The sequence below is a fragment of the Osmerus mordax genome, chromosome 19 (assembly GCF_038355195.1).
Source record: "Osmerus mordax isolate fOsmMor3 chromosome 19, fOsmMor3.pri, whole genome shotgun sequence".
In the NCBI taxonomy this organism is placed as follows: Eukaryota; Metazoa; Chordata; class Actinopteri; order Osmeriformes; family Osmeridae; genus Osmerus; species Osmerus mordax.
In genome coordinates, this window is record NC_090068.1 from 5,294,875 (window position 1) to 5,320,816 (window position 25,942).

The 25,942-nt window shown below is 45.3% G+C and overlaps 1 protein-coding gene across 1 annotated transcript in view; it reads right to left on the reverse strand.

The window, feature by feature from the left end:
• The window catches only part of cadm2a (cell adhesion molecule 2a), a 163,196-nt gene that overhangs the window by 106,493 nt on the left and 30,761 nt on the right, over positions 1-25,942 (reverse strand). The gene's annotated exons all lie outside the window — the stretch shown is intronic.

Here is a 25,942-nt window from a genome sequence, read left to right on the forward strand (position 1 = left end):
GTGTGAAATATAAGTATATATAAGGGCCATGATTTACATTGATTAATATTTCTGTAATTCTAAGTTGCTTTGGCAATATGAACAATTGTTGTTTTCATGCCAATAAAGCCCTTTGAACTGAACTGAGTGGGAGAGAGTGTCTGTGTGTGTGAGTGAGTGTGTGTGTGTGAGAGAGAGAGACAAAGATACAGAAAGAGAGAGAAAGAGATACAGAAAGAGAGAGACAGAGAGAGAGAGAGAGAGAGAGAGAGAGAGAGAGAGAGAGAGAGAGAGAAAGAGAAAGAAAAAGAGAGAGAGAGAGAAAGACAGAGAGAGAGAGAGAGAGAGAGAGAGAGAGAGAGAGAGAGAGAGAGAGAGAGAGAGAGAGAGAGAGAGAGAGAGAGAGAGAGAGGAAGGACGGAAGCCAGCATGAAGAGGAAAGAAAAGCGTCTGACAAATTCAATTTGCCGGGGCCAGAGCCAGAGCATGCAGACAGGGCTAGATTAGAATTACTCATAGGAGAGGGCCAGCCCATCCATCACACACACACATACACACACACACACACACTGGAGTAACGGTCAGGAGAATAGCAGAAGGGAAGGGAGGAGAGGAGACGAGGAGTGCATGTCATTTCAGATTCTGACTCAACAATGGTCCTGTTTGTGCATGCGTGTGTGAGGCAGCCCCTCAAGCACTACAAGAGTCATTTGTATCTCTCTTTGTCTTCTCTCTCTCTCTCTCTCTCTCTCTCTCTCTCTCTCTCTCTCTCTCTCTCTCTCTCTCTCTCTCTCTCTCTTCTCTTCTCTGCCTCACGAGCACATAAGTCTGTTCTGCTCTAATGAAGCTATAGTGTTTTAACTAGGCCCCAGTAGAGCTAAGCTCAGAATGACTTACACAGACACACACCACACACCACACACACACACAGTAGGGCTCAGGATAACAAGCGATACACCAGTCAAGCTCAAGTTCAGGGTTCAACATGGATCAAATTAATTTTTATTGGCAATGAAGAGCTTCAAGTCAATACAGTTAGTGCTGTCAGAGGGCTTGACCTTTGACCCCCCCAGCTCCAAGTCCAACCCTCCTCTCCTTTCCCCGGAGGCGGGGCTAAAGAATAAAGGCCAGGTCTCACAATCACCAAGACAAAATCAATAAATATATAAGACCGAAAGGGAGAGAGAGGGAGAGAGAGAGAGAGAGACAGCCAGATAGACCAGGGAGAGGGAAAGAGGAGGATAGGCATGTGTGTGTTTACGTGTGAGAGAGAGTGTGTGTGTATGTGTGTGTGCGTTTGTGAGTGTGGGGGGCACTCCCGGTCCAGTCCCTGTGGAGGCCTATGGGGGTCAGAGCCCTTCGTCCGTTAGTCGCTCAATCTCAACTGTCCCTCACAAACACTTTCAAACACACACACACACACTAACTTACACACACACGCTCAAATTGCCTTGTGGGACTGTGCAGGAAAATATATATACTTCTCGCTCAGGGCTTCGAGGCAGTGACTGAGGTCCAAGCAACACTCACATTGTATCAGGCCAGAACAAGTGACAACAATAGCAATAACAACCACAACTACAACAACATCAACAACAACATAAAAAACAACAACACTAACACCATCAAGCCTGTCCATGTGACAAGGACACAGCATCAACAACGTCATTCATAATGTTTCAGGGGGCCTGTTCCAAAAAGGCCGCTCAAATAAGTTGGACTTAAAGTCCCAAACCAGACTTGAATTAGCTTAACAAGTCAAGCGGGGCTAAAGCGGTTCCATAAAGGCCAATTCCAGCTCATGCAGTCCTACTAATTCAAGTCAGATTTAAGTAGTCAAGCTAATTGCGCGTGCCCCCTATTCTTAAGCAACCCAAGAGGTAAAACATGGATCATACAATCCACCACAGCAAAAGCAATGCACACGGCCACGTGACTTCTTCCAGAACGTACCCTTTAAGCCGTGTAGTATGACAGCTCCCTCATCCACCGCTTCATCAAAATTAAACGACACGCCATGATTGACGTGAACGCTACATAGGTCGAGGTCCTTTTTTAGACCTTTAGTTACTTCGTTGATTAAAAAACAGACACCCTCTAAACACATGTAAATTTACTTTTTTGACATTGTTTTTAATAAATAGCCTACTATTAATCAATACATTACCCAGTAGCCAAACTTTTTAACATGGTTGTGTTGGGAAAATGGAGGATATAGATGTAACCTATGGATTTAGGTTTGTTTTGCAATTGTATACTACTGTTAACAACTATACAGCTATGCTAATTATACTCAGATAATTGGGTGTGCTCAAGCCTTCGGCGAGAGCACAACCTTTGTTCTCTCACATATATATTATTGGGTGTGCTCAAGCCTTCGGCGAGAGCACAACCTTTGTTCTCTCACATATATATTATTATTTATTTATTTTTTTTAATTTCTTTTTGCCCCCCTAAAACTCAGTAAATACTTGGCCTACATAGACAACGTAGGTGTCAAAAGTTTCGTCTTGGTAGCGATTGAGTTGCTTCTATTGGAATTTACGTTCCGTTGCATGGTTTAAGCGTAAGTTAAGTTTTTGTGGCGAAAAGTGAAGCTAACGGTGGCTAATTTGCTAGCCACAGTCACTGACGTTACTAACGTCACTGCGTCACTAACGTCACGAAAACACGCGTGACTACCTTTGCCAGAACATTCGTTTCACATCTGTTAACTTGGGGGATAGCTAGGCTAACTATAGCTTTACTGCAAGGCAGCTGCAGAAACGCCACAAGAAAAGAGGCCAGGGTGATAACTATTTACTCATTTTACTTTGTGATATGACACACAATTGTGATGTGTAATGTACAATATAAGCTGATATTATTAAGGAAGTACATCTACTTTCGGAAACAGTAGTCTACTATTTCACTGAAGTATTAGCATCATGACATTAGCCTGTGTTTCCCGGGCAACACATACTACAGTGGTCTATGATGTAGCGTTATCTGTTTTCAATCGTTAAAATAAACATTCCTCACATATACATTTTCGTTGTAGGATTTATTCTGACATTAGAAAACGATTTGTTGGTGAAATTACCATTACCTGTGGTTTCAAACCAGTGTAGCTCACTGCAACGCTGTAGCTTACGCGAGACACACTACAAAAACATCTAGCTACAGTACACAGCTGTTTAGGAAGTCAAACGGCGACAGAAAATGTTCGGCACTCCCCTTACTTAAATCAAAAGTCTATCTAACTACTAACCTGAACTTCATTGCCACAGCCTAAACGTTGTCAATCTGTTCATGAAAATAATTAATTTCAGCCTAAACCGTACAACGGAACGTTAAATCCAATTCAACCAACGCAATCGCTACCAAGACGAACACAGCAGTAGTCTAGTACTGTACCGTAGTAGTACAATTTACCGGGGCAGCTTCTCAACACAGGGCTATATCGCATTTTGCGTTGTTACTGACAATGATCGCTACCAGTGAGCTTTTTATGAATGAGCAATTTTCCACTAAATAAATGTCAAGCTTATTTACGTTTTGGGGGGCATATTTTCAGTTAGCAGATGGTACCGTTTGAATTGCGATTCCATCTTCTACTGCCGGGTAACGTCGTAGAATAATCTTCAAAGGGGTTGTTTATTCATGAATGAATGCAATATGAGTAGGCTAAATGCCTGAAAATATCATGAGAAGAGAAAAACTTAAAATGACGTTTAAATCATAGAGATTAGGTCAATTTTTACACCGGTCTGCAATAATGTCACGAAAACACGCGTGACTACCTTTGGCAGAACATTCGTTTCGCATCTGTTAACTTGGGGGATAGCTAGGCTAACTATAGCTTTACTGCAAGGCAGCTGCAGAAACGCCACAAGCAAAGAGGCCAGGGTGATAAATATTTACTCATTTTACTTTGTGATATGACACACAATTGTGATGTGTAATGTACAATATAAGCTGATATTATTAAGGAAGTACATCTACTTTCGGAAACAGTAGTCTACTATTTCACTGACATATTAGCATCATGACATTAGCCTGTGTTGCCCGGGCAACACATACTACAGTGGTCTATGATGTATCTGTTTTCAATCGTTAAAATAAACATTCCTCACATATACATTTTCGTTGTAGGATTTATTCTGACATTAGTAAACGATTTGTTGGTGAAATTACCATTACCTGTGGTTTCAAACCAGTGTAGCTCACTGCAACGCTGTAGCCTACTGTACCCGAGACACTAGTGTGAGTAGCTAACAACAACTCCTCAGCTGTTTAAGTCAAACGGCAACAGAACATGTTCGGCACTCCCCTTACTCAAAAGTCTTTCAGTAGGGAAACTATCTGACTACTAACCTGAACTTCATTGCCACAGCCTAAACTTTGTCAATCTGTTCATGAAAATAATTAATTTCAGCATAAACCGTACAACGGAACGTTTAATCGAATTCAACCAACGCAATCGCTATCAAGACGAACACAGCAGTAGTCTAGTACTGTACTGTAGTAGTAGAATTTACCGGGGCAGCTTCTCCACACAGGGCTATATCGCATTTTGAGTTGTTACTGACAATGATCGCTACCAGTGAGCTTTTTATGAATGAGCTATTTTCCACTAAATAAATGTCAAGCTTATTTACGTTTTTGGGGGCATATTTTCAGTTAGCAGATGGTACTGTTTGAATCGCGATTCTATCTTCTGCCGGTAAAGTCGTAGAATAATCTTCAAAGGGGGTTCTTTATTAATGAATGAATGCAATATGAGTAGTCTAAATGCCTGAAAATATCACGAGAAGGGACAACTTAAAAGGACGTTTAAGTCATAGAGATTAGGTCCATTTGTACACCGGTCTGCCAAATGTATTCGTTTTGATTCAGCCTGTCAGCTGCCTCTTGCAGGGGAAATGAGAAGACATCATATTTCATTCTACACTTCACTCGTATTTTGAGTTGTAAATGAGCAGCAAAAAAAAGATGCTTTTAAATCTATGTAATCTTTATAAATAATAAGTAGGCCCGATGCATTTTTATATAAAATATACAGACCCCTGTGCAACCGACGCAAGCAAGCACACCCTACAATTTCCCCAGAAATTGTATCCTCTCTAGTTATTTTTTATTTTTATTTTTATTTTTTTTGCCCCCCTAAAACTCAGTCAATATTTGGCCTACATAGACAACGTAGGTGTCAAAAGTTTCGTCTTGGTAGCGATTGAGTTGCTTCTATTGGGATTTACGTTCCGTTGCATGGTTTAGGCTGAAGTTAAGTTTTTGTGGCGAAAAGTGAAGCTAACGGTGGCTAATTTGCTAGCCACAGTCACTGACGTTACTAACGTCACTAACGTCACGAAAACACGCGTGACTACCTTTGGCAGAACATTCGTTTCGCATCTGTTAACTTGGGGGATAGCTAGGCTAACTATAGCTTTACTGCAAGGCAGCTGCAGAAACGCCACAAGCAAAGAGGCTAGGGTGATAACTATTTACTCATTTTACTTTGTGATATGACACACAATTGTGATGTGTAATGTACAGTATAAGCTGATATTATTAAGGAAGTACATCTACTTTCGGAAACAGTAGTCTACTATTTCACTGAAGTATTAGCATCATGACATTAGCCTCTGTTGCCCGGGCAACACATACTACAGTGGTCTATGATGCATCTGTTTTCAATCTTTAAAATAAACATTCCTCACAAATACATTTTCGTTGTAGGATTTATTATGACATTACATTACAAGTAAACGATTTGTGGGTGAAATTATCATTACCTGTGGTTTCAAACCAGTGTTGCTCACTGCAACGCTGTAGCCTACGCGAGACACTACAAAAACATCTACACAGCTGTAGGAAGTCAAACGGCGACAGAACATGTTCGGCACTCCCCTTACTTAAATCAAAAGTCTGTCTAACTACTAACCTGAACTTCATTGCCACAGCCTAAACGTTGTCAATCTGTTCATGAGAATAATTAATTTCAGCCTAAACCGTACAACGGAACGTTAAATCCAATTCAACCAACGCAATCGCTACCAAGACGAACACAGCAGTAGTCTACTAGTACTGTACCGTAGTAGTACAATTTACCGGGGCAGCTTCTCCACACAGGGCTATATCGCATTTTGCGTTGTTACTGACAATGATCGCTACCAGTGAGCTTTTTATGAATGAGCGATTTTCCACTAAATAAATGTCAAGCTTATTTACGTTTTGGGGGGCATATTTTCAGTTAGCAGATGGGACTGTCTGAATCGCGATTCCATCTTCTACTGCCGGGTAACGTCGTAGAATAATCTTCAAAGGGGGTTCTTTATTAATGAATGAATGCAATGAGTAGGCTACATGCCTGAAAATATCACGAGAAGGGAAAAACTTAAAATGATGTTTAAGTCATAGAGATTAGGTCCATTTTTACACCGGTCTGCCAAATGTATTCGTGTTGATTCAACGATGAGGCTGCCTCTTGCAGGGGAAATGAGAAGACATCTATTTCATTCTACACTTCACTCAGTTGTAAATGAGCAGCAAAAAAAAATGCTTTTAAATCTATTTAATCTTTATAAATAATAAGTATGCATTTTCATATAAAATATACAGAAATCAGTTGTAAAAATGTCATTCAAAAACGGACCCCTGTGCAACCGACGCAAGCAAGCACACCCTACAATTTCCCCAGAAATTGTACCCTCTCTAGTTTAGATTGAGATAGGCCTATGCCTGATGCCTAAACATTTGAAATCACAAACTAGGCAAACCATAGGCTACGTTTAACGTAGCGGGTATCAAATCATTGTTCATCATCGTTTAATGAATTAGGCTGAATGTTGTAGCCTATGTAGGCTATTTAAGTTGATTTTCTATCAATGTTGAACATATTGAACTGATGAGAATAAGAAAATGAGAATATCCGTGGTAAATCATCGTTTTCCCGTTGGGTCAGTGTTACAGGAAGGTCTGGTTAAGCACCAAGTCACGCTAAGCCTGACAGTTAGCCTGTCCCGGACCAGACTAGTTTCGCAGCCTAAGTTGCCATAGTAACCGAGTTCGAACTACGTTGAGCTAGCTTAATGGAACCGAATGAACTAGAAATGAGTCAGACTAACTGACATAAGTCTGGCTTATTCGGTAAACTCGCTTTATGGCCAGTCCAAGTAACAAAAACACAAGAATAACAACAAGAACAACTTGTTGTTACAGCTGCTTATTATTGTATGCACCATATCAGCACTTTTGATACCCCTTCCTGTGACATTTTACAGTAGGTTACATGTATTTTGTTCTACGTAGGCTTGAGGGTCGAGCACGACAAGGAGGAAGGGCGCCGATATTCAACCAAGAGCAATAAAGAGAGATCGTTAACATGGTTCTGGCCAATAACGCAATAAGGCTCAGAGAAATCCAAGCCAACATTATTGGCGACCAAGCCATTTTCCATGATGTCAATCAGGTCTCTCTTTCTACACTGGCACGCATCCTGACCAAAAATCAGGTTATGATGAAACAGATTTATCGAGTGCCTTTTGAGCGTAACTCAGAGAGGGTCAAACGGCTGTGGCATGAGTATGTGGAGGTATGTTGGAGGTTGTTCACTTTAGCATTCTAATGTTGCATACCTTTTTACATGTAAATGTACTGTATACTAAATCTATGCTGAACTACACAATCTTGTCTTTCACTGTATTTCCGAGAGTTTTACAGATGGATGCTGAGGCAATCCCTCAGGAATTTATATATATAGATGAGGCAGGGTTCAACCTCACAAAAGTTAGAAGGAGAGGCAGAAATATCATTGGCCAGAGGGCTCTCATCAATGTCCCAGGGCAACGTGGGGGTAACATCACCCTTTGTGATGTCACCCAGAATGGGGTCCTCCTCCGTCATGCCAATATGGGCCCTTATAACACAGCTCACATTCCTCACATTTTTGGACCGATTGCAAAACATCATCACTGCAGTAAACCACATGCACCAGACGCGATACATTGTCGTCTGGGATAATGTGTCATTCCACCGCTCTGCTCTGGTCCAGAACTGGTTTCAACACCATACACAGTTCTCAAATCTTTACCTTCCACCATACTCTCCGTTTCTTAACCCAATCGAAGAGTTTTTCTCGGCATGGCGGTGGAAGGTGTACGATCTCCGGCCCCAGGCTCAGGTACCCCTCATTCAGGCCATGGAAGAGGCCTGTGACCAAATCGACGCTGCGGCAGTACAACGATGGATTTGACATTCCAGACAGTTCTTCCCACGTTGCCTTGCCAATGAGGATATTGCCTGTGATGTCGATGAAATTCTCTGGCCAGATCCATTTGTTTTTTCCATATTTTTGTTTTTTTCAGATCTTAAAAAAAAAAAAGGTTTGGTACTGGATACAATGTTATGTTTGTCCGATAGCTTACACAGTATGCAGTTACAGTTTTTTACAATTGCTTAGACACAAAAATGTCAAATAACACACATTTAGTGAAATCTGACATTCAAGGAGCACAACAGAAGGCCAGACCTGCACAACTATAAGCACATTCTCATCCTCACACTATTTGCAAAATACAACACACAGTGTTTTGCAAATCACTAAACACACTTTTCTACATTAGACACAGAAATGTAAGATTATGTCACTTCATTGCCTTTTTTAGACACTGTCTTGTAAAATTCCACACATGTGAACAGATGGATCAAACACGGGTGTCAGGTGTACAAGCACTAAAGTGCTAAACTGTAAACATACCAATCAGGTGTAAGCACTATAAAAAGGCAACAGGTCAGTGTACCTGTCCTCATCAAAAATGGATGGCAAAGTTGCAGGTAGAGGAAGAGGGAGAGGAAGGATGAGAAGGGGGGCCCGTGGAGGAAGGTAGGGAGAGGGATAGGTAGACCTAGAGGCCGTGGAAGAATAGGGACAAATTTACAGTATCTAATGAAATTCAAACAACATTGAACATTGGTTGACCATGTTGTGAACCATGGGGCAACATTGAGGGAGGCTGGACAGAGAGTTCAGCCCAACCTCAGCAGATATACTGCTGCAACAATAATTTGGACATTTCGACAAGAGCACAGGTGAAAATTACTATTCTGTACTGTCTACAGTACAGTACAGTAAAATGTAGCTACATATAGCTACAGCTATATGCACTACATCAGCACTTTTTTTGTACATATTCACTGCAGTCCATGATTGAAATAATGTACTGTGTTTCATTTGCTGTATTCTTTCTTTTGTCTCCACAAATGTATTTGGTGTGTTTACAGACTACTATGTAGCCTACTACAGTATTTGATTGAAATATGTTCTGATTTTCTGCACAAAATGCAACCTTTATGTAGACAATGTGGAAAAATACAGTAAATATTTTCAGCAGTGTGCAGTACTGGTCTTGTTGGTTGTGTTTGGTCAACATATTCATGTACTGTACTTGTACGTACTCTACTGGAACAATATCTCTGACAAAATCAAGCAGGTTCTATCATTAGAAAAGAATAGTTAGTGTAAAAGTGTTTTACATTTTTCACTACAGAGTCAAACAGAGTTCAAACAGAGTCCAATTTTATGAACCATGTGTGTGGTATACGGTGACAGAAATGGGTTTTTATAGATGATTGTATAGTTTTGAACGAAGTGTTTAATTTTGCAAAAGATTGGAGGTGTTCTGCTACTTGTGTGTCTAGTTGTGTGAATCGTGTGTTGTGTTTTGACAAAGTGAGCCCTGTTTTCAAAATTGTGCTTAAGCAATTCGAAAAAACTGTGAAAACTGAGACATGTTTTGTTGTGATTCTCCATGTTGACAAATTTGGGTATATGGAGACAAATACATTATATTTTCATCGGTCTTGTGTAGTCTTGAATTTAGTGGTGAATTTATTGTATCTTTGCACTTTCTCTGTGTACTTCACTTACACTACTCTAATCACTGATAAGTAGAATTGCTAAAAGTGTTTTAGGTTTGCAACAGCAGTGTGTAACTGGTACAAAGAGAATTAAGTCATATGCAACGTGTGTGTTTCATATGGTAACAAAATATGGTTTTGTTAAATTGGTGTATAGTTTTTACAAGCGTGTTTAATTTTGCAAAAGATCTGAGGTGTTTTGCTCATTGGCTGTGTGGTTGTGCTAATTGTGTGAGGTGTTTTGAAAAACAAAACGATCATAATCGTGCTTAAGCAATCGAGAAAAACTGTAAATACTGAACAGCAGTGATGTCTGCCTTTCCTATCCTGCTGCAATTGGCATATTTCTGAGTGCTCTGCTTATCAGTGAGTGTGTTTGTGTGTGTGTCTGTGTGTGTGTGTGTGTGTGTGTGTGTGTGTGTGTGTGTGTGTTGGTGTGTGTGTGAATATATAAGAAACAATATTGTTGATAAGTATCCTCCTGATGACTTAAAGGGCTTGGGTTAGGTAAACTGATAACCTTTTCTTCTGTTTGTTGATTGTATGGTACGTGTGTGTGTGCGTGTGTGTGTGTGTGTGAGTGAGTGAGTGAGTCTCAGCTCTGGCCCTTACAATGATGTAATAGCGGAGGCCTCTACAGTCCTCATGTGTAACTGAAGCCTATATTTAACAACAAACCACAGACCTCATCCCCTCTCTTCCAAAATCATATTACTGGGTTTTCTTCTTCCAGTTCTACCTCTTTCATCTCCATGCCTTCATCTGGGGGGCATCTGCGGCCGCCAGAGCAGTCCTGACCACGAGAGGAGGAGGGGGAGAGGAGGACGGGAGGAGGACAGGGGAAAAGGAGGGTGAGGAAGCGGAGGAAGGGGGGGAAGAGGAGGAGGAGTGGGAGGCGGAGGGGGAAGAGGGGGGGGGGGAGGAGGAGGTGGAGGAGAAAAGAGGGAGAGAGGAGTCGAGGGGGAGGAGCAGTGTCCTCTCCTAACCCTCTCTGAGGGTGGGGGTCTCTGGGGGCGGCTGAGTCGAGCAAGAGCTCTTCAAATACCCCGAGCGTTAAAATAGACGGAGAAGGCATTCAGCCAAATGAGGCTCTGTAAACGTTGCACGGTTTCTATGGAGATAGAGTATAAACCTTAGAGGGGAGCCAGTCAAAAAAGATTTGTACAGAATCCCCAAAAATGAAATGGACGATAAATTGACTACTGCATTGTTGTAGAAGCTAGAATTAATTGCCTGATACAGCTGTGGTTTTTCTCTCTCCAGATGCACTGATAGCCTTTGTCCCTGCTGTGATGGTTTTGAAGTCTGCATGTTGACAGATGTATGTGTGTGTATAATGTGTGTGTTTGTTCACAGACGTGGGTGTGTGTTCACAGATGTGTGTCTGTTTACTGACGTGTGTGTGTGTGTGTGTGTGCGTACGTGTGTTCACAGGCGTGTGTGTGTTTACAGATGTGTGTGTGTGTGTGTGTGTGTGTGTGAGTGTGTGCGTACATGTGTTCACAGACGTGTGTGTGTTCACAAGTGTGTGTGTGTGTGTGTTGACAAATGTGTGTGTTTACAGATGTGTGTGTGTGTTGGGGCCTCTGAGGTTGGGGCTCTGGTCCCTCCAGGCCCAGTGATGTCTCTTTGCTGATGGAGTTAGCTGTGTTCTTCCCTGTGGGAGTGTTAGCACGTAGTGCTGGCACCGGTAGCATGGCCAAACTGCCTGAGGTTAACCTCACAACTACAATAACAGACAGACGAGTCACGGGAATGCACACACACACACACACACACATACACACACATACGGAGAGGTACACACAAATGCAGTCACGGCACCAACCCAGCCACCCACACACAGACACATGCATGGACGTACACTCAAATACACATAAGGCACCAACCTACACACATACACACACACACACTGAGGGTAGTGCCACTCAGTCACAGTTTCCACAGAGTAGTATGGTTTGACGAGCTATGGCTGTTGCAATCTGCTCGGCGCGAGGGATTGTTTGGAGAGCTGAGGTTTGTGTGTGTATGTGTGTGTGTGTGTGTGTGTGTGAGAGAGTGTGTGTGCGCATACATGTCTGAGTGCCTGTCTGTGTGTTGAGCTCCTTTTTAATCCTGGGTATACTGAACCATCATACACTATACATCAACAGCCGTGAAGTGGCACATGAGTGTATGTATGTGTGCGTGTGCATTGTCAGAGAGACAAAGTGGAGATATCAGTTGGGGGCGTTACAATGGCTGAGTCTCTCTGGTGCAGAGGCAGTGTCTACTCTGCCTCTGGCAAACCTGACTAGCTGTCTTTCTGTTGTCTGTCTGTGCTCCCTTGGGGAGGCAAACACAAACATAAACATTGTGTCACACGAGAATATGAGTTCAAAGTCAATCCTTGTAGCCAGCCACTACCGCAGCTGAACTAATGATATCTGGCTGGCTGGCTGGCTGGCTTGGTGTGTGTGTATGTGTGTGTGGGGGTCTTGTTTAACTTTAAGTGCTATTTCTTGCGGGGTTTCAGTGGATTTAGAATTGGCTAGAATTAGTGTTAGGGTTGGAATTACGTTAAAGGTTAAGGCCAGGGTTAGGGGTTGACATGATTTGGAATGGGAGTGAACTGTTGGTCCTCACTAGGATAGTAAAACAAACCTGTGTGTGTGTGTGTTTGGAGTAACAAGCTGTGTAACAGGACATGACATCTCATGTGGACTCCAGTGAGAGGCAGTGTTTCTACAGCTTGGTAACAGAGGTGCTCATACAGAGATTGGTGAAGAAAGAAAAGGAAGGAAGGAAGGAAGACAGGAAATAAGGAGGGAAGTAAGGAAAGGAAGGACAGAAGGAAGGCAGGAAGGAAGGAAGGAAGGAAGGAAGGAAGGCAGGCAGGCAGGCAGGAAGGAAGGAAGGAAAGAAGGAAAGAAGGAATGAAGGAATGAAGGAAAGAAGGGAGAGAGAGCGAGGTGAGGACGGAGACACAGACAACAACAGAGATACGCACGTCTCTTTGCTCCCATCCTTCTACCATCTCACTTCCTTCCTCTCGCGTTTTCACGCACGCACACACCGTTCATTCTGCACCCAGTGACCTGTGAGTTGCTGCCCCAAGGGCATTGTGGGAAATGGGGTCTCACTGCCATTGGGTCAGAAATGATAGACTACCGCTGGAGTCGTTGCTTGAGGGGAATGGTTTAGTAAACATTGCACACACATCCACACACACACGCACAGCACATATACACACTTGATTCACGCACATCGACAGACACACACGCTTGATTGAGCACAACACATTAAGCCACTTGGTTCTATTCGGGCATGTAGAGTTGAGTACGGCGAATGTAAAAATATCTTCTCTCTCCAATATGACAGGGTGTCTGGGTGAAGACAACCTATTACTGTAATGTGCTCTTTCTCCTTTTCAATTTTTCTTTATTTTTCATGTTTCTTTCGTTCTGTTTGTCTTTCTTTCTTTCCATCTCCATTCCTGTAGCCGAACCAGTAGTTTGTGGTGTCAGAGATCTCTTCAAAGGGAAAGGGTGGTCTTTCCACAAACAGAAGCTGACACACAGACACACACACACACACACACACCACATCACATACACACCACATCACAACGTAATGCAGAGCATGTGTGTATTACTAAGTGTTTAATACGCGGGCGACGCCCATAGCCCCGGCCAGTCTAATGTCATCTTAATCACATACAGCACTGCTACAGAGGGAGTCTATTCCTACACAACGACCACTTGTCTATCAGTTTGACCGACGCCTATGTTCTGGCTTATATGGTGATGGGGTGAGTTGTACCATCCACGTGTGCGTGTGCGTGTGTGTGTGTGTGTGTGTGTGTGAGTGTGTGCGTGTGGGTGTGGCTGGGTGGGTGGGTGTGTGAGTGCTTGTGTGTGAGAGTCCAGGGAGACACGAGATGGGGTGTGGCGAGTTGTGCGTCTCTGGTCCAACAAAAAAGAGCAGAGGAACATAGAGAGGAGAGGAAACTAGGAAATGCGGGGCGAGGAAAGGAAAGGAGAGGAGAGGAGAAGAGAGGGGAGGAGAGAAAGCGAAGGGAAGAAAGAGGAGAGGAACGGAGGGCAGAGGAGAGGAGAGGAGAGGAGAGGAGAGAAAGTGAAAGGAAGGGAGAGGAGAGGACAGCATAGAAGGAGAGTGGAGAGAATGAGGTTACAGAGGGTGAGATGAGCTCTCTCCCCCTGCGGCTTCATTAGACTGAGGTTAGGAGGTCTGGGGAGAGGAGGGTGAGGAGGGTGGGGGAGAGGGGGTGAGGAGGGAGGGGAGGAGAAGGGGGGGAGGTGGGGAAGGAGCTCTGGGGAGAGGAGGGTGAGGAGGGTGGGGGAGAGGGGGTGAGGAGGGAGGGGAGGAGAAGGGGGGGAGGTGGGGAAGGAGGTCTGGGGAGAGGAGGGTGAGGAGGGTGGGGGAGAGGGGGTGAGGAGGGAGGGGAGGAGAAGGGGGGGAGGTGAGGAAGGAGGTCTGGGGAGAGGAGGGTGAGGAGGGTGGGGGAGAGGGGGTGAGGAGGGAGGGGAGGAGAAGGGGGGGAGGTGGGGAAGGAGCTCTGGGGAGAGGAGGGTGAGGAGGGTGGGGGAGAGGGGGTGAGGAGGGTGGGGGAGAGGGGGTGAGGAGGGAGGGGAGGAGAAGGGGGGGAGGTGGGGAAGGAGGTCTGGGGAGAGGAGGGTGAGGAGGGTGGGGGAGAGGGGGTGAGGAGGGAGGGGAGGAGAAGGGGGGGAGGTGAGGAAGGAGGTCTGGGGAGAGGGGGGTGAGGAGGGAGGGGGGATAATAGCGTGCGACTACACCATTCATCTTTTGCTCATGCCAAGCTCTTACTGTGACAGTCACGCGCGTGCACGCACACGCGCACACACAAACACATGGCTGAGTCCGGCATGGGGGATTCAGCCATGGGGCAATGCCTATAAACCATCGCTCTGATCAAGTTTATCCTCTCCCACTCCTATTATAACCTCAATCTCCCAGCGAGGACCTTGGGAAAGCGCGCACTCGCACACAAACACACACACGCACAAACACACACACACTCTCTCACACGCACACAAAACACATCATCTCTAATCATATACTCACTGCCTGGAATTTATCCTGTTTATCCAGTTTACCCAAATTCAAACTTTCTCTCTTTATTTGTTATCTCTCTCTCTCCCTCTCTCTCTTTCTCCCTCTGTTTATCTCTCTCTTCCACACAAACACAGTAGCCTGTCTGGTCAGTGCTGATAATGTGCCTAGGTTCTTTACATGCCATATGACACGTGAGTGTGTATATTTGGATGTGTGTGCGTGTGTTTGTGACAATGTGTGTCTGTGTAAGTGTGTGTGTGTTTCAGATTTCACTCCAAAACCCTTGAACCTCATAGTTGTATCGTGGATTCACCGATAAAAGACAGACACAGGAAAAAAGACAGACACAGAAAAAAATACAGACACAGATAAAAAGACAGACACTGAAAAAAAGACAGACACAGAAAAAAAGACAGACACAGAAAATGACAGAGAATAAAAATGAGAAACCAAAGAGATTGACAGAAAGGGGTAAAAAGCGCAATAATAAAATGGAGAAAAGAAAGAGGTGTGTTAATTTGCTTGTGATCAAACAGATACCAGCAGGTAACCTTATGTTAACCTTAGGTGGCAACACTTAACAATAAAGGTGCATTCATTAGCGTTCATTAATGCTTTAACTAATGCATGAATCATCATCAGTTAATACATGACTCAGAAAGTACTTAATTATGCACTGATCATGAACACATCATTTGTTAATATGGAGTCACATATGATTTACTATTAATTAAAACCGGAATCATGTTTCAATTCCTATCGATATTAACACATCACCTGATAGGTGAGTTAACAACTTTAGTTAAACGTGCAAACTAATACTGTTGGTTAACTGTGTGAACTACAACCCTGAGTTAACAGGGTAAACTAACGGTAAAACCTTAATTCATGTGTTAATTACCACAATGGCAGCATCCATGGATTGAGACGGTACTCAATCATTTGTTATTATTATTATTTGTTATTATATAAAGTGCAACACCAAGTAAAGTGATAACATAGTGATACATTCACTAATCATTAACTAATTATTCACTAAAACAAATACTGTTTTTTTCAGAGAGACAACATTAAAATAAACTCCATTATGAGTTGGAATATCCTGCATTACATTCAAAATTACTATTTTGACGAATGGATGACTACCATGCCGTTGGCAAAACTTTTTATTTCACTCGGACCACTAGCCACTGTCACGTGCCAGTGGAGGCACTGGCATGTACCACTAGCCACTGTCACGTACCACTCGCTACAGTACAGTACAGTTTCGGTTCTAACAGCCTCTCGCTTAGGGGATAGTGGAAAGTTGACATTCGAAGATAGAAGTTCACCGTCATGAATCGGTTCAGACTCCAGGATGTGTTGCGGCCAGGCATGTTCTACGGAAGATCTAATCGATACTTCGAGTTGAATTGTTCGTCTTAGAAAGGTGGCATTGCATGTGTTGCGTGTGTTGAACAGGATGTGTAGCAGCCAGGCATGTTCTACGGAAGATCTAATCGATACTAAGAGTTGAATTCTTTGTCTTAGAAAGGTGGCATTGCATGTGTTGTTTTAAGTGAAATAAAAAGTTTTGTAAACGGCATGCAGTCATCCATTCGTCAAAATAGTAATTTTGAATGTAATGCAGGATATTCCAACTCATAATAGAGTTTTTTTAATGTTGTCTCTCTGAAAAAAACAGTATTTGTTTTAGTGAATAATTAGTTAATGATTAGTGAATGTATCACTATGTTATCACTTTATTTGGGGTGGCACATTACTATTAACAAATGATTAAGTACCGGAATCATTTATACATGATTCCGGTTTTAATTAATAGCAAATCATATGTGACTCCATATTAACAAATGATGTGTTCATGATCAGTGCATAATTAAGTACTTTCTGAGTTATGTATTAACTGATGATGATTCATGCATTAGTTAAAGCATTAATGAACGCTAATGAATGCACCCTTATTGTAAAGTGTTACCCCTTAGGTTATCTATGTATTGTCTTTATTTTATACAAACACAGACTCTTTGAAGAGGGCTGGGATTCGTGAACGTCTGGACCACAAAACACACACACCCACACACACGCACACACGTACACACGCAGACACACAGAATCGGTCAGGGGTCTGCTATGACTCGGTAGAGTCTAATTGGGGAGGTAAGTGATGGGGGGAACGGTGGAGGTAGAGAACGCTCGTGTCTGATGGAGAAGACGGAGGAAACCTATCAAATACTGTGTGTGTGTGTGTGTGTGCGTGCGTGTGTGCTGACTCAGGGTGGGGTGGTGGGGGGGGGGGGGGGGGGGCGGGGGGTCAGGATGGAGTGAGTGCGAGAGTGGAGGGGTAATGGGCCAGTCTCTGGAGTTAAAAGTAAAGGTAAGATGAGGTTCATCTCCTCCTATCAGCACTGGGGACAGGTAATGGAGCGGATCGACTGTGTGTGTGCGTGTGTGTGGGTGTGTGTTGGGGCAGGGGGGAGGGAGAGAGAGAGTGAGAGAGAGAGAAAGTGAGAAAGAGAGAGGGTAAGAAGAAGAGAGGGCACGATGGAGAGGGAAAGAAATCCAAACCAAATGTGAGAGTAAGAAAGAGAGATAGATAGCGAGAGTGTTCCATCTTAAAAGCACTAACGCCGGCGCAGCGATTAGCGAAGGCCTCCCATTAAGGCTAGCATTAGCGATCCAGGTTCCACCCAGCAAACATGGAAGCACGTAATGGTTGTATCCACACAGGACCAGCAATAATTCACCCAGCCCCGCTCCTGTCGATTAAAACTGACCCCCGGGTTGCCACGCGACGCACACGCCAATGGTTTCCCAGCACTTGGAAACGCACAGCGACTTGTTGGGACGCGACGGTCTGTTTGCGGGGAGTTTGAGTTTTGAGTGCGCGCAGTGCTACGCCGCCCGTCGGGGCACCGCTTTATCGACGCGAGCCGGGCCGAGGCTAACGTGCTAATGGCTGCTCCCGGAGCGCTGACAGGGCACGCGTGTGAAAGAGCATGCGTGTTCCTGTATGTGCCTGGGTCAGCATGTGCGCCGGGGAGTCTGAGGGGTGTGGGTGCGGAGGAGCGTTGGTGAGTGTGTGTGTGGGAGGGAGTCCGAGTGTGTGTGTGTGCGTGTGTGTACTGTCCTAATAGCTAATCAGTGTGTGTTTACCTGTCACCCTGATGCTGATGGGGCAGCCATTAAGAAGGGTCGGACGTGGGGGTTATTTGCCTTGTCGGCACTGCATGGAGGGAGGAAGATTTATGGAAGTGTTTGTGACTGGTGACAAACGTGCAGTCAGCACTGAAGAAAGAGACGGAGAAGAAGAGAGAGAGAGAGAACGAGGGAATAGAGAGAGGGAGGGGTAGAGAGAAAGGGATATATATATAGAAAATATATACAGTATATATATATATATATATATATACTAGAGAGAGAGAGAGAGAGAGAGAGAGAGAGAGAGAGAGAGAGAGAGAGAGAGAGAGAGAGAGAGAGAGACATAAAGCGGTAGTTCTCCACAGGCGAGTGACACACAATGACACGTGTATTTGGTGTGTCATCCCGACGTGTGTGTGCATGTGTCACGTATCTTTCTTTCTGTTTCTTTTCGTGACATCCTCGATAGTTTGAGGAGGCGCATCAAGGAAGGCACTGGGTCGACGGGGGAGCCCTTGAAGGAAAGCCCCGTGACTAACAACTGCATTACTAACAGTGCCTTCTTATTGTCAGACACACTTACACAGACATCCCATAATAAGCAGAATATTATTTCTGTCTGGGAGAGAGCAGCCTGGACACATATTCTCTGTCTGAGTGTGTGTTGGGGGAGAGAGAGAGAGAGAGAGAGAGAGAGAGAGAGAGAGAGAGAGAGCGAGAGAGAGAGACAGGGAGAGACAGGGAGAGACTGCCACACTTACAGGCTAAGTATGTAGAGGTCCATTTTGACTGTGTGTATGTGTGTGTGGCTATGCATGTGACTCAAACTCCTCTTGTGCATACAGCAGCTTCCTGTATGCCCAAACGCCCCGGGGGTGAACACAACATCACCCCCAGGGGTCCGGAGGGGACCCTCCAACCCTGACACACCATTGCAAACCCCCTCCAACACCACCACACTTCTCTGCTCTCTCTTAGTTGTTTCAACAGCATGTTCCCAACAAAGCGTCTCTCTCTCTCCCCCCCATCTCTCTCTCCCCCCCATCTCTCTCTCTCCCCCCTTTCTCTCTCTCTCTCTCTCTCTCTCTCTTTCCCTCCCTCTGGCTCTGACAATATATCAAGTAATTGCTTCCCTGAAACCCCCTTTGATGTTTTTTCATCCTTCCCTCAATAAAAGGGAGCGCCGGAAACAAAAACAAGCTGTTGTGTTGCGTTCGGTCGGAGGGGGAAGGAAGGGGGAGGGGGGGCCGGTGGGAGTGGTGGAGGGGGGGGGGTTCAGAGCCCCTGAAATGATGTCCAAATGATGACGCTGGGGGAAGTAGTTTGAGTCCTCTTCAAAGCCTGTGTGTGTGTGCGTGTGCATTTGTGTGTATTGGATGATTGGTGTATATGCATACAGTACGTCTGTATGTGCCTGGGAGTGAGCGAGTGTGTGTTTCTGTGGTTGAGCGTGTACAGTACTGCAAGTATGTGTCTCTGTGGCTTCAAAGAAGAAAAAAAAAGGTGTTTGATGTTTGGCAGAAGTAAAAAAGAAGAGCCCCCTGCATTTTAAAACACACACCCACACAAATTCAATGTGTGTGTTTGTGTGTGAGAGAGGGCATGTGAGAGTGTGTGTGTTTTGGGGTATACGTGCGTGAGCGAGTGTGCGCGTTTTCCCTTTTGCTTTTCTGCATAGACGTGTGTGTGTGTGTGTATGTGTGTACACGCGTGTGTGTTTAAGCATGCGTCTGAGCGTAGACTAGCAAGTAAGCCCTTAATGAGGCCTGCGTGATGCAGGCAGAGGTAGTCTATCTTGCACAACATCAGACTCTCAACAGCACTGTGGGACAGGGAGAGGCAAGGGGAAACACAGAGATCGAATGAGGGGAATATACGATGCTAACTTGGCCCAAACCATTTATAGATTCCCTCTTCATCTCCCGACTCCGAAAACCCTTCGTCCTGCGCTTCGAGCAGAGCAGGAATCCGTCACCGGAGCACAATAGAAGAAAAAAGAGGGGAGAGCGAAGACAAACGGAGGGTTTGAGAGGAGCCAAGAGTGAGCGCGTGGAACGAGGGTGCCACGTTCCGAATGAAAGACAGACGGAGAGAGGGAGACGGTGGAAGGGGGGGGGGGGGGCTCCGTAGAGGACAGACTGCCACGCCGCATGATTGACAAACGTGAACTCGCGTTGAACTTCCCTCAGGACTTTCCACTGAGACATCGGTCGGAGGCACGCCTCTGTTCCGCCCGCGCGCACACACACTCGCTCAGACACACTCGCCCCGGATGCAGACACACACACGCACGCATCGCTGATCTCCTTCCACCTCCATTTCAGTGGTCTGAATCACTCACTCAGACTAACCATCCAGAGATGGATAGAGAGAGGGAGGGAGAGAGAGGGGGAAAGAGAGAGGGAGGGAGAGAGGGAGAGAGAGGGAGAAAGAGAGAGACAGAGAAAGAGAGTGGGAGGCAGGGAGAGACAGAGGGAGAGAGAGGGAGAGACAGAGAAAGAGAGTGGGAGGGAGGGAGAAACAGAGGGAGAGAGGGAGAAAGAGAGAGGGAGAGACAGAGAAAGAGAGTGGGAGGGAGAGAGAGGGAGAGAGGGAGAAAGAGAGAGGGAGAGACAGAGAAAGAGAGTGGGAGGGAGGGAGAGAGAGCCATGGCATCAGTGATTCATCAGATTCACCTCAGAAGCCAGACTGCAAGGGGAGGGAGGAGCGAGGGATGAGGGAGGAGGGAGGGTGGAGGACAGATGGATGGAGAGGGGAGACACAGGAGAGCACTCATCCACAAATCTTACCTTGACCAATGGATGAGATCAGTGCCCCATCCCTCAACCACCCCCCCCTCGTCTCCCAACCTCCCTCCCTCTCTCTCAACCCTCCTGTCTCTCTCACTCTCTCCTCTTCTCTCTGTCATTCCGACCCCTCATCTCTCCATCGTAGCTGTGACATCCCTCATAATGGCCAATAAGATGCCCCAGTGCTCCATTCGTCTCCTCTCTGCCCCCTCCCCTCCGTTCCCTCTCCCCCCTCCCTCCCCCCCCCCCCCCTCCTCCCTGAGTGAGGGAGTGTCATAATGAACAGCTTCCCAGAGATCAGCTCCAGCGGCGCAGGTGTGAACTCGACATCCGTCTGGACCAATCCCATCACTCACCCCAGACAGATAACCCTGGCTGCTGGGAGAAGAGGGAGGGATATGGAGATAGAGGGAGGGAGAGAGAGAGAGAGAGAGAGAGAGAGAGAGAGAGAGAGAGAGAGAGAGAGAGAGAGAGAGAGAGAGAGAGAGAGAGAGAGAGAGAGAGAGAGAGAAGAGAGAGAGAGAGGTTACACCGTCCTGGCGGAGGAGAGGAGAGGTTGCCTGGAGACGGATGAGCGGAACGGGGGCATGTTTCACTTAGGACACTTCCTGCTGTGACACAAGTCTTCCGTGATGGCTTCCTGTCATTAATATCATTACCCACCTCTGAGCACAGGTGACAAGCGTTGATCTGCTAAACCCTGCCACCTCGTCCTTCAGCTGACACTCCCCATGTCAGTGTGTGTTTGTGCGTGTGTGTAAGTGTCTGTGTGCGTGAGTCTGTGTGCGCCGTCAGTGTGCTTAGGTGTGTACCATAAGCTGGAAGGTGTGGAGATTTCATTTGGAAGGGGCGGTGAATTATTCATTTAATAATGTGCTTCTCCCACTGCGTAATCCAACCATGACGGTGTGTGTCTGTGTGTCTGTTTATCTGTGTGTGTGTCTGTTTATCCGTGTGTGTGTGTCTGTCTGTTTATCCGTGTGTGTGCGTATGACTTTCAGCTGTTTCCACTCATAGCCCTGGATCCTGTGATGGAGTCCATCAAACCTCGAGAAATGTTAATCCACTCTATGTAGCTGTTAAGAGTCAGAGGCTGGGCAAACAAGGACATGCCCAATGAGTTTCAGAGACGACGGGGAGAAAGAGGGTGGGGGAGAGAAAGAGAGAGAGAGAAAGAGAGAGTGCACGTGAAGGAGAGAGCGTGTGTGTGCGTAAGAGAAAGAGAGAAAAAAAGAGAGGGAGAAAGAGACGGAGGAAGAGAGCGGGAGAGAGCGAGAAAGAAAAAGAAAGAATGATAGAAAGGTGAAGAAGGTGAAAGCACGAGACCAAACATGGATACGGTGTCGGAGAACTTTCAGTTCTTTTTTTTCCCTTGCCTTTCAGAGGACAAAAATGTATTCCAAACCTGTTTGCTGATTAAGACATTTGAAGCAAATGAGTCCTGGAGCCACACAGCGCTTCTCCGCTCTTCTTTAATGGATGTTGCAAATCTCTCATTTCATTTGACCATTTTGCATATGAAAAGGCTCACCTCAGCAGTTCAATGCCTCAATATTTTCTCCTCAGAATACAAATTTGTCTAACGACTCAGCCAAAGCATAGCAAACACCCAAATGAAATGACTGCTTTGTGGCAACTGCTGCCTCCACAAATTAAATTGCTCTCACTTTGAGTACGACTAAACTTGTGTGCAAGGTAAGCTCATTTTAGTGGCTTTCAGGTTAGCGACTTGCCTAACAGCTTAGCGACCTAGCTAACAGGCTAGAATCCTGGCTAACAGGCTAGGTTGATGGAGGACAAGGACTTGTTAGTTTGTGAACCTCCTTCTTTAAGACCTCAAGGTGTGACTAAGTACTATGTGCTAAGAGGTTTTACAAAGGTTCTTGTTTTTTGACAATTTTTGACTTTTAACCATAAAATGTATACAATCAGACAGAACTTCTCTAACCTGGTAAGAGAGATACATTTGCGAGAACACGACCATGAAAAAATCCATCTTGCCAAGCTCCAACTTCTCAGCGTCCTATGAGGAACTACTGACAGCTATGGGAGTGGTTTAAGTTTGCCCTTTATAGACGGTGACAGACAGATGGTTCATCCAATCACCTGCCAAGTATTTTTTTAAGGTTCCTGCAATTTTCCAGTTTCCAAGGCCTACTGTATTTTACGGAAAATAGGCCACATTTTCTATAAGCCGCATCCCACCAGAACGGGAACTTTGTGTTTGTAAATCGGAGTCTAGGCCGCACTGGAATAGAGGCCGACTGTTTATTTACCCAGGATCACTTTCACATTGGACAGCTTGGATAGCCTTCTAACTAGACAACATTTACAATCAGGGTGAACACTCAAATTATCTAAAATACAGACCATTGCATTAAACATATCAAAACAGAACAAACACAACAATAGAACTCCAAACAATGCTTATCTAACTATGCTAATGCCCTTAACTTCGTAGCTTGCAAATCCTGAGGATAACCTACTGTAGCAGACCTTTCTATGTTCAACGGAAAAGGGTGTTTTGTCCCTCGGGAGTTGCCGTAGGCATGATGCTGACGTAAGCATTACGTGAAGTCAGTGAGGGGTGTTCGAATGGCGATGTCAAGAAGAGAAGTTTGCTATCTGTATATAACATTTAACTGGGTCTTGCAGCTGTTTGATTTACTGAAATTATTATGAAATGTTATGTTCTACTAGCCATTTGCCTACTTTAGTCAGTCACTGTATTTCCAAGCCCTGATAGTGTAACTGAGATGACGCAGTAATAAATTCCTCTTTCAAGTAATAAGCCCCCGTTCAAGTGTTGAGCATTAAATTAGCTGCACGGTCTGTAGAGATCTTGGGACGAATCCACTTTTTTGTTCTAAAACCTGGCTATAGGCCGCTTCGAAATATAAGCTGTACAACCACAAGAAAACTGTAAAATCGTGGTACAGGCCACGGTTTTATTTCCGAAAAATACGGTACTTCCCAGATGGATATGTTTAACAAACCATCTGGAAAGTCAGGTTAGAACTTCTCAGCTCAAATGTATTCTTTGGGCCATACATCCAACAGGATTTCTGTAATGTAGCCTCAGTACTTATAATGAGTTATATATAGAAAATGTTTCCAGAAGGTTCTTCTGTTGCTATAAAGGATTCTTTATACCGCAGCACCCAATTATTTTTCAGAGAGCAAAACAACGAGAGCATCTTGCCCTATGGAGCCCCATCAACATGTACGACGTCTACCCGACGACGGGTGATGTCATCCCACGCCTACTCGCCCTATCCCCGGCTGCCGTTTAATGAGAACAGGAAACGGAAGAGGAACGAGACCTCCATTCTCCCACTACTCGACCTGACGGCTATGCGGACACAGAGAGGTAAACAATCAGCGACTGGGATGACAGGAGAGACAGAGAGAGAGAGAGAGAGAGAGAGAGAGAGAGAGAGAGAGAGAGAGAGAGAGAGAGAGAGAGAGAGAGAGAGGAACAGCAATAGAGAGAGACAGCGAGAGAGACGGAAAGAGAAAGAGGAAAAAGGAGGATGAAGTGAGAGGCCATACAGACAAACTTGTGTACTGCGTTCCCGAAAAGGCCGAAGTCCAAACTTAATGGAAGTTTGAATTACCATTTAAATGGGATTTTTACCCTTTTTTGGGAGGGAGGGGTTGGGGGATTTAGAAGGAAAGATAAATTACACTGTAAACAATGTCAAAAACAGTTTTAATGACATGTATGAGAGGGGAAATACACAGACGGCACTGCTTCACTTAGCTCTGGGCGGCTATGGAGAGCATAGGTCTGAATATTTAACGCAAAAAGAGGAGGAGGAGGAGGAGGGAGAGACAAAATGACTGCTGACTTGTTTTGTCTCTGACTTGGGGGAGAGGTGGGGGTGGGCTTTAATTGACTTGAATAAAAAACTCAATTACAGCACACGCTTACCCTCTGGAGAGCGAGGGAGAGGGAGAGAGAAAGAGGGAGAGAGAGAGCGCAAAGCAACTGTAGGGTGAGGGGAGGAGAGAGAGAGAGGGAAAGGATAGGGCCCTGGGGAAGGGAGGAGATGGAGAGAATGGCTTTTATGGAGCGCCCTGTCTATGAGTGTTGTGCATGGGAGCAAGGGGAGGACGGAAGGTAGAGAGAGATAAAGTTAAGGAGATTGATCGAGAGAGAGAAAGAAAGACAAAGAAAGAAAGATGCTATGTAGAGAAAGAGACAGATAGACAGAGACATATACTGTATATATATATAGAGAAAGAGACCGATAGAGAGAAAGAGAGATGGGGAGAGAGAGAAAAGCAGGGAAACAGATGGAGAGACAGACAGACAGACAGAGTGAGGAAGAGTGAGTGAGTAAGACCCCAAAAAAGAGACGGCTCCAGAGAGCCATGCAGATGTGAGGCCCGATAGTGAAAGAGAGAGAGACAGATACAAAGAGAGGGGGAGGGAGGGCCGTCCTATTTGTCAGAGTTAGTCCTCTTAGAACTCTCCGGAAGGGTATTATTGCCCAGCCCGTCCACTGATGCTGATCAATAAGGCGTAGCTCGCGCTCCCATACAGTCTGCTGACGCATCGGAATCCTTGAGAGGATGTATGTCTGTGTGTGTGTGTGTGTTTGTGTCATGCAGAGGAACACAAGAAGAAGGGCAGTGCAATGAAGGATTGTGGGAAATTCCAAGCCCAGGAAGGCGAGGGCTGGGGGGGGGGGGCGCGGGAGGGGGGAATGAGGGGGGGGGGGGGGGGGGGTGGTTGGAATTGCGGACGCCGTGTTGACGTGGCAAGCACACAGGGTTTTGAATCAAAGATGGTGGACCATCAAAGCTGCTGACGCCCTCAGCGCTGGTCCCTGACAGGTCCTCCCTGCCTCTGACACAGTCTCGGCGGTGCTCTGAAGAACTGTTTCTAAAGAATAACTTTGGCACCATGTTCCTGTGTGTGTGTCGGGGCTGGAGTGTGGCCCTGTGTGGGTTTGCTTCTGAGAGCATGTGACTGTTTGGCTCTGAGTGTGTGTATGTCTGAGTGTGTTTATCTGAGTGAGTAAGTGTGTGTGTGTGTGTGCGTGTAAACGGCAAAC